Source organism: Choloepus didactylus, chromosome 8 (genome assembly GCF_015220235.1).
Source record: "Choloepus didactylus isolate mChoDid1 chromosome 8, mChoDid1.pri, whole genome shotgun sequence".
Taxonomy (NCBI): Eukaryota; Metazoa; Chordata; class Mammalia; order Pilosa; family Megalonychidae; genus Choloepus; species Choloepus didactylus.
In genome coordinates, this window is record NC_051314.1 from 13,782,351 (window position 1) to 13,801,550 (window position 19,200).

Consider the following 19,200-nt stretch of genomic DNA (forward strand, 5'->3'; position numbering starts at 1 on the left):
ATGCTAGGCTCTCAGGGCAGGTGCGCTACTTGCATGAGGACTCCCAGACTTCCTGGGAACTCTGGGACTGATGGTAGGACCTTGCCATAAAGATGTTAAATACATTCTTATAACCTGGAAGCCAGGGAAGGTTGCCTAAGAGAACCAATCTCAGTATGAAGCAGGAATGAAGAAAAGGGCATGTGCTCCACTTTGGGCTACTAAACCATTTGGGTCAACTCACATGCCCTTCAGTCTAGTCCCAGAACAACTTGTCAATTCTTTAACAGGACATGAAAATTTAAGGCTACTTTCTGGAAATCTAAATACAACTGTAGGTCAACTGGAGGTATGGCAAGTGTGATAAGGAATAAAGACTGCAGCTATAAGAACAGCCAAGAAAGCTACTGAAACAGCAGATTCAACTCAACCAGGTTTAAGGAATGTTTACTAAGCACACAGCCCTGGGCTGGGTGTTTGGAGCAAAGGCCTATCGCCAGGTTTTACTACACATGTCAGCCACGTAAGAATTAAATAGATTCATCTGCTCAGCATTTGTACACAATTTATGATGACGTATGATCAAAAGGCATTTGTTTTTCTGTACTGTGCATTAATTTTATGGAGTCTTTTAAAATCAAATGTCAAGGTGACGTCATCAACATGGCGACATTAACAGCTACTGAAAGCCTCTCCCCAGAGACTCAGCAAAAAAAATGAAAATTCTCACTCATTCAGAACTCTGGAGGAAGGTATAGACTGTAGAAGGATCCCAAAAATGCTGAATTGAAGAAAGAGAAAACTACCAGGTAGGAAACTTCTGTCCCCCTCGCTCAATACCACGCAGCTTGGACGCAGAGGCAGGAGCCGGGATCCCTTCCACCAGGAACGCAGACTATAAAATCTCTCACAGCAGAGAGACAGATCCACCACCCCCCCCAATTTCCAGACACAGAGACCCAAGCCTACAGGGACCCACTGCAGGATTTAAGCCGCTGGGGAGGGCAGAATACAAAAGGGGAGCAAGGAAGAGCTTCCAAAATGGAGGATCAGGGAGGGAACCACAAAATCTTACCTAAAAGCAGCAAGTAGCCAGGCAGAAACTCTCCAAATCAACTGTTTGGGGACCTGGGGGACAGGAGAGGATATTTTAAGGCCTAGGTCAGTGAGGGATGAAGACTGAGAAAACGTGGACAGAGACTGTTTCCGGCCCTGGGTCCTGGTGCCCATCCTCCACCCTTGAGGAAAATAGCAGCAGGAGGCCCCATCCTTGCCTGGGGGACAGCTGATGACTGAGGCGGCTGGGGGAATCTTCCACCACAAGTAAAGTGGGGGACACAGCCCCACAATGAGTCCGATGTTGGCTGGCAAAATGAGGGTACAGGAACCCCACAGTTTCAGCCCCACCCAATCAGACACTGCCTGGGCTCCAGGAGGTAAACAGATTCTGTGGATGATTAAGTCTCTGAACACTGCCACCTGCTGAGAGGGCTGGAAAGTGCAGAGGACACAGGGCTTTTCAAAGCCACTCCAGACCCTATCCCAGGCCCATTGGAGCTGGTCTACACTCCCTGCATGGGTACCTGGCTCAGTTTTGGCCAAGAAACACAGACAACCCAACTATCAGAGTAGTGCCCTAATACAAACCCAGGCAAAAACTAAATCCTAGATGAGAGAGAAACTGACCTTCAAAATAGACCCATCAAGATAATCGCAAGGCATACCAAAACTCAAGAAGAAATGGCCCAAAGGAACAGATCAAAGAGTCAGAGAAGATATAGAATGTGGAACAACTAATCAAAGATGTGAAAACAAATCTCCTGAATCAATTCAAAGAAATGAAGGAAAATGTGTATAAAGCAATAAAGGATATCAAGAAGACACTAGAAGAGCATAAAGAAGAATCTGAAAGAATACATAGAAAAATAACATATTATGAAAATAAAAGACACTGTAGATGAAATTTAAAATATACTGGAGACACACAACAGTAGATCTGAAGAGGCAGAAGAAAGAATCAGCAAGCTAGAAGACAGATCAACCGAATTTGAACAGACAAAAGAAAAAAATGAAAAAATTTGAGCAGGGTCTCAAGGAAATGACTGACAACACAAAGCACACAAATATACGCATCATGGGTGCCCTAGAAGGAGAAGAAAAAGGAAAGGGACCAGGAAAAATATTCGAAGAAATAATGGCTGAAAATTTCCCAACCCTTATAAAAGACATAAATACACAAATTCAAGAAGCCCAACGTACTCCAAACAGAATAAATCTGAATAGACTACTCCAAGACACACAGTACTTAAACTGTCAAATGCTGAAGAGGAGAAAATTCTGAAAGCAGCAACAGAAAAACAACTCACCACATACAAGGGAAGCCAAATAAGAATAAGGGCTGATTTCTCGTCAGACACCATGGAGGTGAGAAGGCTGTGGTATGAAATATTTAAGATCATGAAAGAGAAAAATTTCCAGCCAAGAATTCTCTATCCAGCAAATCTGTCCTTCAAAAATAAGAGAGAGTTTTAAACATTCACAGATAAACAGAAGCCAAGAGAATTCACTAATAAGAGACTGGCCCTAGGAGAACTACTAAAGGGAGTCCAGCTGGATGAAAAGAAGACAAGCAAGAGAGGTCTGGAGGAGGGTACAGAATTGAAGAATATTATTAAGGTTAACTTAAAGGATAAAAAGAGAGAGAGAAAAAAATAGATCTAACAAATAAAAACCAAAGGATAAGATGGTTGAATCAAGAACTGCATTTACAACAATAACTTTTTTTCTTTTTTTCTTTTTCACTGAGGTATAGTCACATATCATACAATCATCCAAAGTGCACAATCAATTGCTCACAGTACCATAATATAGTTGTGCATTCATCACAATCAGTAAGTACATTCCTTTTTAAAATAATTTAATCTTGCCCTAGAGTTTGCAATATACATTAATGTATTAATCACTTATATATGATTTAATTCTACTTTCAAATAACACTATACACCTTCAAGGATAAATACAGGGACTTTATTGGAGAGGGAGAGTATTTCTCCTTCTTAGCCTTATAACATTTACAGCAATAACTTTGAATGTTAATGGATTAAACTCCCCAATCAAAAGACACAGATTGGCAGTATGGATTAGAAAATATGATCCTTCTATATGCTGTTTACAGGAGACTCATTTTAGACCCAAAGATGCATATAGGTTGAAGGTGAAAGGATGTAAAAAGGTATTATTCCACATAAATAACCAAAAGAAAGCTGGAGTAGCTGTACTATCATCAGACAAAATAGACTTTAAATGCAATAATGTTATAAGAGATAAAGAAGGAAATTTATAGTAATAAAAGGGGCAGTTCAACAAGAAGAAATAACAATCATAGCTATCTGTGCTCCTAATCAAGGTTCCCCAAAGTACATGAGGCAAACACTGGCAAAACTGAGGGTAGTAAGAGACAACTCTACCAGAAAACTACTCTCAACACACCACTCTCTCCAATGGATAGAACAACTAAACAGAGGATCAATAAAGAAACTGAGAACCTAAATAATATGATAAATGAACTAGACCTAACAGACATATATAGAACACTGCATCCCAAGAAAACAGGATACCCATTCTTCTCAAGTACTCATGGAACATTCTCAAGGATAGACCATATATTGGGGCATAAAATAGGTCTTCATTTAAAAAGACTGAAATTATACACAGCACTTTCTCTGATCATAATGGAATGAAGCTGGAAATCAACAACAAACAGAGAACCAGAAAATATATATGTATCTATATGGAGGTTAAACAACATGCTCTTAAACAATCAGTGGGTCAAAGAAGAAACTGCAAGAGAAATCAGTAAATATCTCAAGATGAATGAAAACAAGAACACAACATGTCAAAACTTATGGAATGCAGTGAAGGCAGTGCTGAGAGGAAAATGTATAGCCCTAAACGCAAACATTAAGGAGGAAAGAGCTAAAATCAACAATCTAACTGAACAGCTGGAGAAACTGGAGAAAGAACACCAAACTATTCCCAAAGCAAGAAGGAAACAAATAACAAAGATTAGAGAAGAAATCATTGAAATGGAGAATAAAAAAACAATAGAATTAATAAAACCAAAAGTTGTTTCTTTGCGATCAATGAATCGACAAACCTTAGCTAGACTAACAAAGACAAAAAGAGAGAAGCTGCAAATAAATAAAATCAGAAATGAGGAGGGCATTGTCATGAACCTTGAAGAAATAAAAAAGATCAAAAGTGGTTGCTATGAATAACTGTATGCCAACAAGCTAGACAACTTAGATGAAATGGACAACTTTCTACAAACACATAAACAACCTACATTGACTTGAGAAGAAATAGAAGACCTCAACAAACCAATCACAAGTAAAGAGATCAAATCAGTCATCAAAAACCTATCAACAAAGAAAAGCCCAGGACTGGACAGCTTCACAGGCGAGTTTTACCAAGTATTCCAAGAAGAATTAATACCATTCCTGCTCAAACTCTTGCAAAAAATTGAAGAAGAGGGAACACTATCTAACCCATTCTACGAAGCCAACATTACCCTAATACCAAAGCCAGATAAAGATACTACAATAAAAGAAAAACTTCAGACCAATCTCTCTAATGACTATAGATGAAAAAATTCTCAACAAAATACTTGCAAATCAAATCCAACAACATATTAAAAGAATTATACACCATGACCAAGTGAGTTTTATTCCAGGTTTGCAAGTGTGGTTCAATACAAGAAAATCAATTAATGTAATACACCACATTAACAAATTAAAAGGGGAAAAACCACACGATTGTCTCAACTGACGCAAAATAGGCATTTAACAAAATCCAGCATCTTTTCATGATAAAAACACTTCAAAGGGTAGGAATCAAAGGAAACTTCCTTAATATGACAAAGGGCAGACATGAAAAAGCCACAGCTAACATCATACTCAATGGTGACAGACTGAAAATTTTCCCTCTAAGATCAAGAATAAGACAGGGATGCCCACTGTCACCACTGCTATGAAACACTGTGCTAGAAGTTCTAGCTAAAACAATTATGCAAGAAACAGAGAACAAAAGGCATCCAAATTGGAAACAAAGAAATAAAACTCGTATTTGTAGATGACATGATCCTATATTTAGAAAATCCAGAAAAAAACAACAGGACAGCTAATAGCAAGTTCAGCAAAGTGGCAGGATACAAGATCTACATGCAAAAATCAATGGTGTTTCTACACCCTAGTAATGAGCTATCTAAAGAGGTAATCAAGAAAAAAAATTCCACTTATAATAGCACCTAAAAGAATCAAATATCTAGGAATAAACCTAACCAAGGATGTAAAAGACTGTACACAGAAAACTACAAAACACTGCTAAAAGAAATCAAAGACTTCAATAAATGGAAAGACAGTCCATGTTCATGGACTGTAAGGCTAAATGTCGTTAAGATGTCAATTCTACCCAAATTGATCTAAAGATTCAATGCAGTACCAAAAAAATTTCCAACAGACAGCCTACTTTGCAGAAATGGAGAAGCTAATTATCAATTTTAATTGGAAGGGTAAGAGGCCTCCAATAGCCAAAAACATCCTCAAAAAGAAGAATGAAGTGGGAGGTACCACACTTCCTGACTTTAAAGCATATTATAAAGCTATAGTGGTCAAAACAGCATGGTAGTGGCATAAATATAGACATATTAATTAATAGAATCAAACTGAGAGCTCAGAAATAGACCCTTAGGTCTATGGTCAACTGATTTTTCATAAGGCTCTCAACTGGGACAGAACAGTTTCTTCAATAAATGGTGTCAGGAGAACTGGATATCCATAACCAAAAGAATGAAAGAGGACCCCTATCTCACACCCTATCCAAAAATTAACTCAAAATGGATCAAAGACCTAAACATAAAAACTAGTACCATAAAACTCTTAGAAGAAAATGTAGGGAAACATCTTCAAGATCCAGTGATAAGCAGTAGTTTCTTAGACTTTACACCCAAAGAAAACAAGCAATGGAAGGAAAAATAGATAAATGGGAACTCCTCAAAACTGAATACTTCAGTGCTTCAAAGGACTTTGTCAAAAGGGTGAAAAGGCAACCAATTCAACGGGAGAAAATATTTGGAAACCACATATCTGTTAAGGGTTTGATATCCAGTATATATATAAAGAAATTCTACAACTCAACAATAAAAAGATAAACAACCCAATTTAAAAATGGGCACAGTCTCTCTACGCCAACTCTGCAGATAAACTCACTGCCCTCCTCACTACATGGGACACGATTCCCAGGGGTGTAAATCTACCTGGCAACATGGGACATAACTCCCAGAGATGAGCCTGGCTCTGGCATCATGGGACTGAGAAAGCCTTCTTGGACCAACAGGGGGAAGAGAAATTAAATAAAATAATGTCTCAGTGGCTGAAAGATTTCAAATAGAGTCAAGAGGTCATTTTGGAGTTTATTCTCATGCATTACATAGATATCCCGTTTTAGTTTTTAGTGTATTTAGAATAGCTAGAAGGAAATATCTGAAACTGCTGAACTGTAATCCAGTAGCCTTGATTCCTGAAGATGATTGTATAACTATGTATCTTTTACAGTGTGTCTATGTAATTGTAAAAACTTTATGACTGACACTCCCTTTATCCAATCTATGAACAGATGAGTAAGAAAATAAAGAGAAAAAATAAATAAATAATGGACGGGAATAAGGACTATGGGATGTTTTGGGTGTTCTTTTTTATTTTTATTCTTATTTTTATTATATTTTATTTTATTTGGAGTAATGAAAATGTTCAAAAATTGATTGTGGTGTTGAATGCACAAGTATTTGATACTCTGAACCACTGATTGTAAGTATGCTTTGGATGATTATCTGCTATGTGAATATAGCTCAATAAAATTGCATTTTTAAAAAAATGGGCAGAGGGCGTGAATAGACATTTCTCCAAAGAAGAAAAACAGGTCGCTAAGAGACATGTGAAAAGATGCTCAGCTTCAATAGCTATTAGGAAAATGCAAATCAAAATCACAATGAGATATCATCTCACACCTACTAGAATGGCTGCTATTAAACAAACAGGCAACTACAAGTGCTGGAGAAGATGTGGAGAAATTGGAATACTTCTTCACTGCTGGTGGGAATGTAAAACGGTACAGCAGCTGTGGAGGACAGTGTGGTGGTTCCTCAGGAAGCTAACAATAGAGCTGACTTATGACCCGGTAATCCTGCTACTTGGGATATATCCAGAAGATCTGAAAGCAGGGACACGAACAGACATTTGCATACCAATGTTCACAGTGGCATTATTCACAATTGCCAAAAGATGGAAACTACACAAGTGTCCATCAACAGCTTAATGGATACACAAAATGTGGTATATACACACAATGGAGCATTATTCAGCAGCAAGACGGAATGAAGTCCTGAAGCTCGCTACAACATGATTGAACCCCGAGGACATTTTGTTAAGTGAAATGTCAAGACACAAAAGAACAAATATTTCATGGTCTCAGTGATATGAACTAATTATAATATGTAAACTCTGAGACTTAAAATATAGAATATAGGTTACCAGGATATAGAATGAGGCTAAAGAATGGGGAGTGGTTGCTTAATAAGTGCAGAATGTTTAACAAGGTTGAACTTAAACATCTGGAAAAGAACAGAGGTGATGGTAGCACGTTATTGTAAAAATAATTAACAGTGCTGAATGGTGTGTGAGTGTGGTAGAAAGGGGAAGTTTAAAGTCATATATGTCACCAGAAGGTAAGTTGGAGGTTAAAACACAGGCATGTATAGCACAGTGAACCTTGTAGTGGACAACGTCTGTGATTAATGTGCAAATATTAAAAAGCTGTCTCATGAGCTAGAGCACTATTAAAGAGAGTTAATAATAGAAGGTTACACTGATAAAAATGTACCTACTGCAAACTATGGACTGTAGTTAACAGTAATATTTAATACTCTTTCATCAACAGTAACAAATGTACCACACCAATACTATGGGTCAATAATATGGGAGGGATAAGGAGTATGGGAGCATATTTATTTCTTTTCTGGAGTAATAAAAATGTTCTAAATTTGATCATGGGACTATATGTACAACTATGTGATGGCACAGTGAGCCAGTGATTATATACCTTGGATGGTTTCTAAGCTGTGTGAATATATCTCAATAAAATTGTATTAAAAAATCAAATGTCAATTTCTATTAAAATTGTTCGCCAACTTTAAAATTTACATGGCTTCTCTGAAAAGCCAGTGAGTTGGGCATGTTTTAAGATTGATACTGTAGATACCAATAACATGAATAATCGATAATAACTGCTTATTTTGTGCCCAGCACTATACACCTCGGAAGTCTTAAAAAACTCTCATTTAAGACATGGTCCCTATCCTCTGGGGCCTTCTACTATAGATAAGAAGAAAACTAGTACAAAAAGTGATTCCACAAAAATCAAGCCCTAAGCTGGGTGGCAAAGTTCAGAGAATGCAGAGATCACAGTGGAACAGACAATCTGCAGACTTCAGAGAGAATCTGGGATTACAAGTGGAATCAATAGGATTTAAAATAGTGATTCTGAAACTTCTTGGTCTCAGGATCCCTTTACACTCTCAAAAATTACTGAGGGCCCCAAAGAGCTTTTGTTTATGTGGGTTATAACTATCGATATTTACCATATTGGAAATTAACACTATGAAAAATTTAAATATTTATTAATTCATTAAAAATATCAATAATAAACCATTACATATTAACATATTTTACACTAAAAATATTCATATTATAAAGGACAAAAATTAGAGAAAAGTGGCATTGTTTTAAATTTTTAGTATGTTTTATGTCTAGCTTTAAGAGATGATAGCTATTCTAATATCTGCTTTCTCATTCAGTCTTTTGCAGTATCACGTGTCATGTGGCCTCCAGAAAATTCCTCCAGACTCTCATAAGAGAATGAGTTAAAAAGGCCTATAATATACTATTAGTATTATTAAAGTAGCTGTGATTTCATGGACCCCCATGGATGGACGAGGAGGAGAGAGTCCTCTTTGGGAACAACTAATTTAAAAAGATCAAGGAAGTGGTTTAAGCAAGGCCTGGGAAGCAAGGAAGTGTATGGCTCTTGAGCCTTAATTTTCCAGGATACAAACGCTTACTCTGAACTTCTCAGCTACAACCAAGCTGACCACTGTGAACTGTGAGCCTCACAGACAGAAATGGTCAGAGCAAGGTGAGGCTCTACGTGACAGTGGGGCAAGGAGTCTCTCTCTCAGTAACGCTTGGCAAGAGGCTCTACTTCCCTGGGCAACATTCCCTGGGGGCCATGTCAGGTTTTGCTGTCTGGCGCCTGCACTGCTCTCCTCTTAGAAGCTGCAAATGGCTCACAAGAAACTGTCTTACCATGGCTCCCCAGGCTGTGTTTACTAACTGCAAAATCATCTCACTGCTACAGTCTGAGATTCTTCAGACATTTCTTGATCTAGCTGTCTTAAAAGCAAATTTAACATCAGCCACGTAGCCAGTGCTTCCTTGCCAATAATGATGTGAGTTTGCTATTCTGTTTCCGTGCATCTTGCGCACTGTAAAAACATTTCCTGGAGCATCATATGTCACGGATCTAGTTGCCATAAACTGAAAACATTTTCTTCAAATTTTGCAGCACAAAGTAAAAGCATTCTAGATGTGATTTGCATACAGTCCATCTCTGGCCAAAAAAGAGGTTTAAATTTATGGATAAACAGAGAAAGGGGGGCGGGGTGTAGGGGTGGATGGCCATTACCATGGTTAAACTATTTTTATCAAAGTCTTAATGTTTAACGGCAGATATTTTTTCATTTAAATTTTTGCTGTGATTAATGTGCTGAAATTATCCTGCAATAATTACAACCATTTTCATTTCATATGACAGGCCTTAAGTTGTCTAACAGTATTTTATAGCTGAAAGAAGCACAGGTAAAAGAGAAGCTTCTTTTTTGTCTCTTAAATATAAAACAATATTTAAAAAATAGAATCAATCATGGATCTAAATAGTTTTCAGTCCTTTTTATTTATTTCATAAGCATATACATTAATAGGAGAGATCAGCTCATTTTTATTCCAAAGTGAAACTAAAACTTTAAAAGAAAATTTCTGCTTTTGGGAATGGTAAACAAGGTAATTCAGACCAACTATCCTGCAGAGGACAGCCAAGAAAACTGGACAAAACATTTTTAAAAATCTTGAAGGCAGAAGAACTCTAACTGTTTAGTTAAGAATTACTATACTCAAAAACCAATGTCAGGTGAACAGTACACCCAAATGTGAAAGATCTAAACTAAAGCTTTTATAATTAGAATAAGCAAATTCAGAGAGTCAGAATCTAGAATATAGCTCACCAGGGGCTTAGCTGGGGTAGGGAATGGACAGTTAACGCTCAAATTGTACAGAATTTCTATTTGGGTTGATTGTAAAGCTTTGGTAATGGATGGTGGTGATGGTAGCACAACATTGTGAATGTAACTAACAGCAATGAATTATATATCTGAATGGGATTAAAGGGGAAATTTTAGGTCGTAAAAATGTTAGTAGAATAAAAATTACAAGAAAAAACATTTAAAAAATAAAGCTTTTAGAAGATAATATGGGCCAGTGCTTTCATAACCTAGAAGTAAGGATATTCCTTAACGAGGACACAAAAAGCTCCTATCATAAAAAAGAAAAAGAGATAAATATGACTACGTAAAAATTCAGACTTTTTGTTCATCAAAAGACACCATTAATTCAGTGGCTGAGAGATTTCAAATGGAGTCGAGAGGTCACTCTGGTGGACATTCTTATGCACTATATAGATAACACCTCTTAGGTTTTAATGTATTGGAATAGCTAGAAGTAAATACCTGAAACTACCAAACTCCAACCCAGCAGTCTGAACTCCTGAAGACAATTATATAATAATGTAGATTACAAGGGGTGACAGTGTGATTGTGAAGACCTTCTGGATCACACCCCCTTTATCTAGTGTATGGATGAGTAGAAAAATGGGGATAAAAACCAAAGGACAAATGGGGTGGGATGGGGGGATGATTTGGGTGTTCTTTTTTCACTTTTATTTTTTATTCTTGTTCTGGTTCTTTCTGATGTAAGGAAAATGTTCAGAGATAGATTGTGGTGATGAACGCATAACTATGTTATCATACTGTGGACAGTGGATTGTATAGATTGTATACCATGGATGATTGTATGGTGTGTGAATGCATTTCAATAAAACTTAATTAAAAAAAAAAAAAACACACCATTAAGAAAATAAAAAAGCAGTCTACATATAGCCAATGAAGGGCTCATATTCGAAATAATGAAGAATTCTAACAAGTAAAACAACAACAAAAACTCAGACAACCCAATAGAAAAATGAGCAAGAGCCTGAATGAGGCACTTCACATACAAACACATAAGAAAATCTAAATGACATGTAAACATTATGAAATGGTGTCTAGCCTCAATAGTACACAAGACAAGTACAAAAGAAAACCATAATGATATACCATTAAATACCAAAATGGTTAAAAATTTAAAAGTCTGATAATAACAAGTGTTGACAGATACGGAAAATGGGAACTCTCATAAACTACTGGTGGGAATGTCAACGGTTATATTCACTTTGGAATACAGTCTGGCATTATTTTTCTAAAGCTGAAGATAGGTATACTCCCCATGACCCAGCAATTCCACTCCCAGGTATACAGCCAGCAGACTTCACGCACATGGGTAACAAAAGGCATATACAAAATACCCAGAGCAGCACTATTCGTAATAGCCCCAAACCGGGAACAACCCAAATATTCTCAGTAGTAGAATGGATAAATACATTGTGGTATATCCATAAAATGGAATACCATAGCAACGAAAATGAAGAACAATAGCAATACGCAACATAGATGAATCTCACAAACTCAATGCGGAGTGAGAGAGACCAAATACAAAAGGATAAACAGTATGCAACTCCATGTGTTCAAAAACAGGCAGTTCTCAAGTGTTTAGAGGTACATAGGTGGTAAGAGTAAAAAGGAAACTAAAGAAACCAGAAAAGCGTTTGCCTGTAAGTGGGAGGAGGAGGGACAGTCTGTGGCAAAGGTCACTAAGAAGGGGCTTCTGAGTTGCTGGCAACATCCTATTCCCTGACCTTGGTGTTTCAATGGTGTTTATTTTTAAATAATTCATTATATCTGTATTTTATGCACTTTTCTGACTGCATGATATTTTTTCACAATAAAAAAAGATTTAAAGCAAAAGAAAAATAATTAATCGAAAGGGAAAAGTGGTATCTTCAGTGTAACTTTAAAACTGGATCCCAGAACACAATTTTCTTAGATGGCCTCCAGGGCTCTTCATTATCGAACACTGTCTGTCTAGTCCCATCTCTTGCCCCTCACCTTTTTTCATAAGTAGTTGGCCACACACACACACAACCATATGCTTTCTTTATCTTTACTCCTGATAAGTTTTCTCTGTAGGAAACCATGGAGACAGACCCCCACTCAGTGCTCTGCCGGACTACAAACTGTCACTCAAAGTACAGCCTGGGTGTCACCTCCTTTGAGAAACCCCTCAGGAGACCACAGATTCTGGAGCCAGACTGCCTGGTTCAAATTCCAGATCTGCCATTTACTCACTGTGTGACCTTTAGACAAGCTACTAACACCAGTTTCACAGTTTCCTCATCGGTAAAATAGGATGAAAATATTGCTGCCTCACAGGGTTGTTGCAAAGCACCAGGTAAGTGCTACCTATTATTATTGTTAACAATATACTCTGAGACCCTCCTCCTCGTCCCCCCCAGCCCTGCCATGCTAGATGCTCTTCCTCTGGGTTCCCATGGCTCAGTAATATTTATTTTCTTGTACACAGTCTTTATGGATAGTTAATTCCTTGAGAGCAGGGACTAAATCTTTCACATCTTTATTCCCCAACATCTAGCACCAGGGCCTGGCCTATGGGAAGATACTCAATGAATGTTTGTGGAATGAATGAGCTATGTGAATGTGTACCACACACAGGAGTAGTCCTTTGGTACTGCCCTATTCTGTGTGTACACCACAAAATATATGCATAGTCTTGACCGGAGAATATGGGTGTAAATGCCCTCTGGGTAGCAACAAATGAAGGTAATGATACTTGTCCTCTTCAGCTATTTAGGCAGTTGTGAGGCTCAAATGATAATGAATATAAAAATATTTTTTAAAGTGTGAAGCTCTTTTATATGAGGCTTTATCGCCTTAGTAAAACAAAAGGATTATTGCTGAATTACAAGTCTAGAAAGGGTTTCAAGGGCTAAGGCATTAATATAGCATAATTAATAAAAAGCAACCTGATATACCTGATATGGTCTAATATAAGATTTTTATTTTCAGGTTAAAACTATTTTTCCAATAAATTTTCCCAATTTTCACTTTTAAATATTTTTCATGTGGTTATCAATGATTTATGTACTGTCAAAACAAATAATTATATACATGAATGTTCACAGAAGCATTACTCATAACAGCCAAAAAACAGAAACAACCTAAATATGTCCATAAACTGATGAATGAATAAACAAACTGTGGTATATCCACCCAATGGAAAACTACTCATCAGTATAAAGGAACGAAATACTGATAAATTCTACATGAATAAACCTCAAAAACATTATACTCAGTGAAAGAAGCCAGACAAAAGACCACATATTGTATGATTCCATTTATGTGAAATGTCCAGAAAAGATAAACCCATAGAGACATAAAGTAGATTAGGAGTTGCCCAGGGCTGGGAGTGGGACAGCAAATGGGCACAAGGGTTCTCTTTGGAGTGATGGAAATGTCCTAAAATTGAGCTGTAATGATGGTTGCACAACTATGGAAATTACTAATTTTTTTTAAATTGTATATCTAAAATGGATGAATTTTATGGTATGTAAACTGTGATATGCCAATAAAGCCGTTCATTAAAAAAACACAAATATTTAGCACTCTTTTATAGCTGGGTATAATGCTCACATTTTTTAAATCTCTCCCACACAAGTGGGACCAAATAACACAAGAATAAAGCATAATAAAAAAAATCAGCTTTTAAAAATTAAAAAAAAGTAAAAGAAAAGCATGTCATATACTAAAGATCTTAAAAATCCAAGCCACCTTCTTTATTCTTATTTTCCAATCCAGGAGCAACACTGAGCTTGATAAATGGGCCTTCACTGTCATTTGCTAATTTCATCCTACCTGTACAAACACACACTGGCCTCATCCGCATTTATAATAGAAAACATGAACATTTGGCATAGTGCCTTCCTTTTTTTTTTCCCTTATGGCCAAACAGCAAGCATAATAAAAGAGGTAAATACAGAAAGCATAGTACGTGAGATAAAAAAATAATAAGATACATACAATAAACAAGATTTCTAAACAGGGTTTTAGCTAAACCTTAGAAACTGACAGTTCTTTATTTAAATGTACTATAGTACTTCAGATTAAATTCTACAAGTCCTAAAATGCTATCCAAATTAGTTTGCTGAACTGGCATTGTTGAATTGGATACTGCGCAAAGTAGGTCACTGGCTCAGGTTTGAAAGTATTTGTAATGCAGACATCTACTTGCAAAGTCATTTGTCATAATGAGATTTGACTTAGACAAAACAGGAGAAACCATACTGGTTGGGTGTCAACTGTCAGTTGTATTTTATTCAAATAAATCTCATTTTAGATTTATCTCACTGCAGATTCTTGAATAGGGAAATAAGATGAAAGAAGTGATTTAGAAAGTAATTCTGGAGCAATGTTTGGAAAATGCCTCTTTTGCTTTCTGCTTCTTTGTCCCTCACATCTACTCAGCTTCCAAAGCCCAGTGCCCAGTAATCCTGCTTTTGAAATGTCTTTCAGGATTTTTTCCTTCTGTCCACTTCTCTTACCACTACAATCCTAATTTATGTCAGGAGGAGTCAAAGGACAGGAAAACTGGAAAAAGAAGCCAAACTAGAAACCATGAGAGTAACCTAAGATGGAAGTGAAGAGGGGTTGGTCGAGAGCAGTGGTTCTCAAAGTGCGGCCCCCAGAGGCAGCATCAGCTTCACCTGCGAACCTTTGTCAGTTCTCAGACCCTACCCTAGACCTCATGAATCAGAAACTCACCGGGAAAGCCAGGAATCTGTTTTTAACAAGCCCTCCTGGTGAGTCTGATGTAGGGTCAAGTTTGAGAATTAGTGGTTTAGAGAGAAGAGGAAGGAATGGGCCAAAATGAGGAAAGAATTCGGAAGCCTGCTAAAAATCTCTACCACAATGTCCTTCCAAACTCCAACCCAATCTATCTAAAAAGAACTCAAGTTATTTAAATCTTCCCTTCCAGATGTTATTCATTTCTGATACCACAACCCTCTATGTCGCTTAGGTTCAGCGCCCCTTCCCCCCAGTCTCCATCCAGTATAATACTAATCTTACTGATACCAAAGTTGGGGTTCCTGACAGTGAAGGGGGAAAAAGAAGTGTGCCTTATATAAGAAGTTATGATCAAAAGGACATTTTGAATCAGTGGGGAAAAGAATTATTCAACAAATTGTTTTGAAAAAACTGGTCAACCACTGTGGGAGTAGAGATGGGAAAGTACATTCTTTACATTATATATCCTTCTTTATACACCAAAATAAAATTCCTGGGAAATCAAACACTTCAATTGTTTAAAAAAAGGAATACAAAAACAGTAGAAGAAATCATGGCTAAGAATATTTTTATAATCTTTAATTGGGAAAGATCTTCCTAGAAGCATAATTTCACCCCAAAGCCATAAAGGAAATTACCAGTAAACATTACTACATAAAAATCTAAAAATTTTCTATGCCAAAAAAAAACTATCACCAAATAAAAAGGGATACTGGAAAAATCCTTGTTCTTCTGTATTGTTAAGAAAAAAATGAGCACACCTAATAGGTAACTATTTAGGGAAAAAAAAAAAACAAGCAATTCATAAAAGGAAAAATTGTATAAAAACACACCTAATAATAAAAATAAAAAATAATAAAGCCCAGTAAGATGTTTTTTCACCTAGAAAGCCGGCAAAGATTAAGAAGATTGAAAATACCTCTGGAGACAGAGGCACTATCATACACTGATGGTGGGATATAAACTGCCTTTCTAGAGAATAGGACAGCATCTAACAAAATTTAAAATATGTATTTCTTTGATATGGCAATTACACTTCTAAGAATGAATTCTACAAAAAATACTCACAGACATGCAAATATATTTGTATGAAGATGTTCACTGCTATTGCAGTTGTATTATTTGTAATCTTGAACAACTGAAAACAACTTAATGTCAACCACTAAGAGACTGGTAACATAAATTATAAAATATTATGCAGCCATTCAAAAGAATGAGGCAAATGTAATCTGGAAGACGTTTACAACATCTTGTTAAGTTAAAATAAAAATGCCAAGTCACAAAATGTTATGTATAATTTAATTTAATTAATGTATAATATAATTTAATCTCCTGTTGGGAAAATCAAATTATATATATATTATATAATGTATAAAATAGACATATACAGTATAATACAGTTATGTATATATATTTTATACTAGAAAGAATAGGAAAAAGGTAGGCAGATTACTTATAAAAGCCTTTAAAAACAGGTAACTTTGAGGAGCAGGATGGGGGATTTTCCATTTTCTACCTTATAAACTTCAAGTTCTTTACAAAGAGCATGAATTGCTCTTAAAATAAAAAATAAATCTGATCTTGTCACTCTTTTGCTCAAAAACTTCTAAAGCCTCATGGCCCACTGAGAATACAGCCCAAACTACAATCAGATGTAAGTATGGCTGAGCTCTGCTACATGACACCCAATTCATTACCAAGGTGAATTCCCCTAATGGGGCAGGTAAGCAAGAGGTCTCTAATCCTACCCCCTCCATCCATATCCCCAGCCCCAAGGCCAGGTGCCACGGAGCCCCTAAGTGGCCCCCTCTGATAACCCTACCTGCCATTGTCAAAGTTTTTAGCGTGATGAAGCATACTGACACCATATTCCAACTGGTTCTTTTCAGAACAATGTTGATAGAGCTGCTCAAATAAATTAATAGATTCCTCCTCTAACTGCTTTTGTGGGACAATTAAGCTCATATTCTCACATACAGGCTGATCAATACAACCCCACCACTGAAAACCAAAATCTAACAAAATGCTTTTTGGCTAACAGATATTAAGAAGTATTATTTTCTTTTTCTTCTTTTTCATAGCCATTTATTGACCTATATTTGGCATTCTATGCAAAAACATGGAAGCAAAAATTGCAATTCTTTAGAAGTGGTGGAAGACTGGAAAAGATTTCCTAGAAGAGATGAGAGGTGCAGCCAGTTTTGTAATCTCCTTGACTGGCTGTAATGGGAGGTTCCACAGAGTGCTTTGGACAACATCCTAATCAGGTCCCACTACTCTTTTTCTTTTCTTTTTTTTTTTTTTTTGGCCATTATTATTTTTTTAATCATATATTTTGTTGAATATAAAATATATACATAGAAATGATAACTTTCCAAGTGCAATTTAAGAAATAGAGAGCAAATTTCAAAGAATATTATAGGTTACAATTCCACAGTTTCAGTTATTTCCTTATTATGAAATGTAACATATATACAGAAAGGTAATATCTTTTAAAATATGATTTAACAAGTAGATATTTAGGAAATTTCCAAAGTTCTTATGAGTTATACTACCATAGTTTCAGTTATTTCCTTATTGTGAAATATAACATGTATACAAAAAGGTATAGCTTTCAAATTACAATTTAACAAGTAGCTATAGAACAATTTTTAAAATTATATTTTTAACTGTAGAATATAACATATATACATAGAAGTGATAACTTTCCAAGTGCAATTTAACAAGTAGTTAGAAAGCAAATTTCAAAGAACGTTATATTGGCCATTATTTTTTTTTTTAAATCTTCATTTATTGAGATATATTCACAAAAACCACGCAGTCATACAAAACAAACAGTACATTCGATTGTTCACAGTACCATTACATAGTTGTACATTCATCACCTAAATCAATCCCTGACACCTTCGTTAGCACACACACAAAAATAACAAGAATAATAATTAAAGTGAAAAAGAGTAATTAAAGTAAAAAAGAATACTGGGTACCTTTGTCTGTTTGTTTGTTTCCTTCCCCTATTCTTCTACTCATCCATCCATAAACTAGACAAAGTGGAGTGTGGTCCTTATGGCTTTCCCAATCCCATTGTCACCCCACATAAGCTACATTTTTATACAATTGTCTTTGAGATTCATGGGTTCTGGGTTGTAGTTTGACAGCTTCAGGTATCTACCACCAGCTACCCCAATTCTTTAGAACCTAAAAAGGGTTGTCTAAATTGTGCGTAAGAGTGCCCACCAGAGTGACCTCTCGGCTCCTTCTGGAATCTCTCTGCCACTGAAACTTATTTCATTTCTTTTCACATCCCCCTTTTGGTCAAGAAGATGTTCTCCATCCCACGATGCCGGGTCTACATTCCTCCCCGGGAGTCATATTCCACGTTGCCAGGGAGATTCCCTCCCTTGGGTGTCTGATCCCACGTAGGGGGGAGGGCAGTGATTTCACCTTTCAAGTTGGCTTAGGTAGAGAGAGAGGGCCACATCTGAGCAACAAAGAGGCATTCGGGAGGAGGTTCTTAGGCACAAATATAGGGAGGCCTAGCCTCTCCTTTGCAGCAACAGTCTTCCCAAGGGTAAAACCTGTGGTAGAGGGCTCAACCCATCAAACCACCAGTCCCCTATGTCTGTGGTCATGTTAACAACTATCGAGGTGGGGTAGGCCAATACCCCTGCATTCTCCACAGGCTCCTCAAGGGGGCTCTACATATTTTTTTCCCTTATTTTTTTAACTTTTTTTTTTTAATCAACTGTATGAAAAATAAAAAAATAAAAATAATAATAATTAAAAAAAAATACAATAAAAGAACATTTCAAAAGGACCATAACAAGGGAGAAAGAAAAAGACAACTAACCTAAGATAACTACTTTACTTCCAACATGTTCCTACTCTACCGCAAGAAAGTTACCTAATATAGCAACATTTCTGTGAACTTGTTCCTACTATACCTATCAGAAATTAACAGACCATAGTCATTCCTGGGCACTCCCAGAACGTTAAATTTACCCATGATAGTTTATCTGTTCTTCTTGGATTATTGTTCCCCC

At 36.5% G+C, this 19,200-nt stretch overlaps 1 protein-coding gene across 4 annotated transcripts in view; it reads right to left on the minus strand.

The window, feature by feature from the left end:
• TNRC6B (trinucleotide repeat containing adaptor 6B) overlaps positions 1-19,200 on the minus strand; it is a 315,110-nt gene that overhangs the window by 214,374 nt on the left and 81,536 nt on the right. Inside the window, exon 1 of one of the 4 annotated variants that reach the window (XM_037846114.1) lies at positions 1,055-1,849. The exons of the other annotated variants lie outside the window; for them this stretch is intronic. The gene's annotated coding sequence lies outside the window, so the exon portion shown is untranslated. Of the gene's footprint in view, positions 1-1,054; positions 1,850-19,200 lie in introns of those variants that run through there. 4 annotated transcript variants of the gene reach the window in all.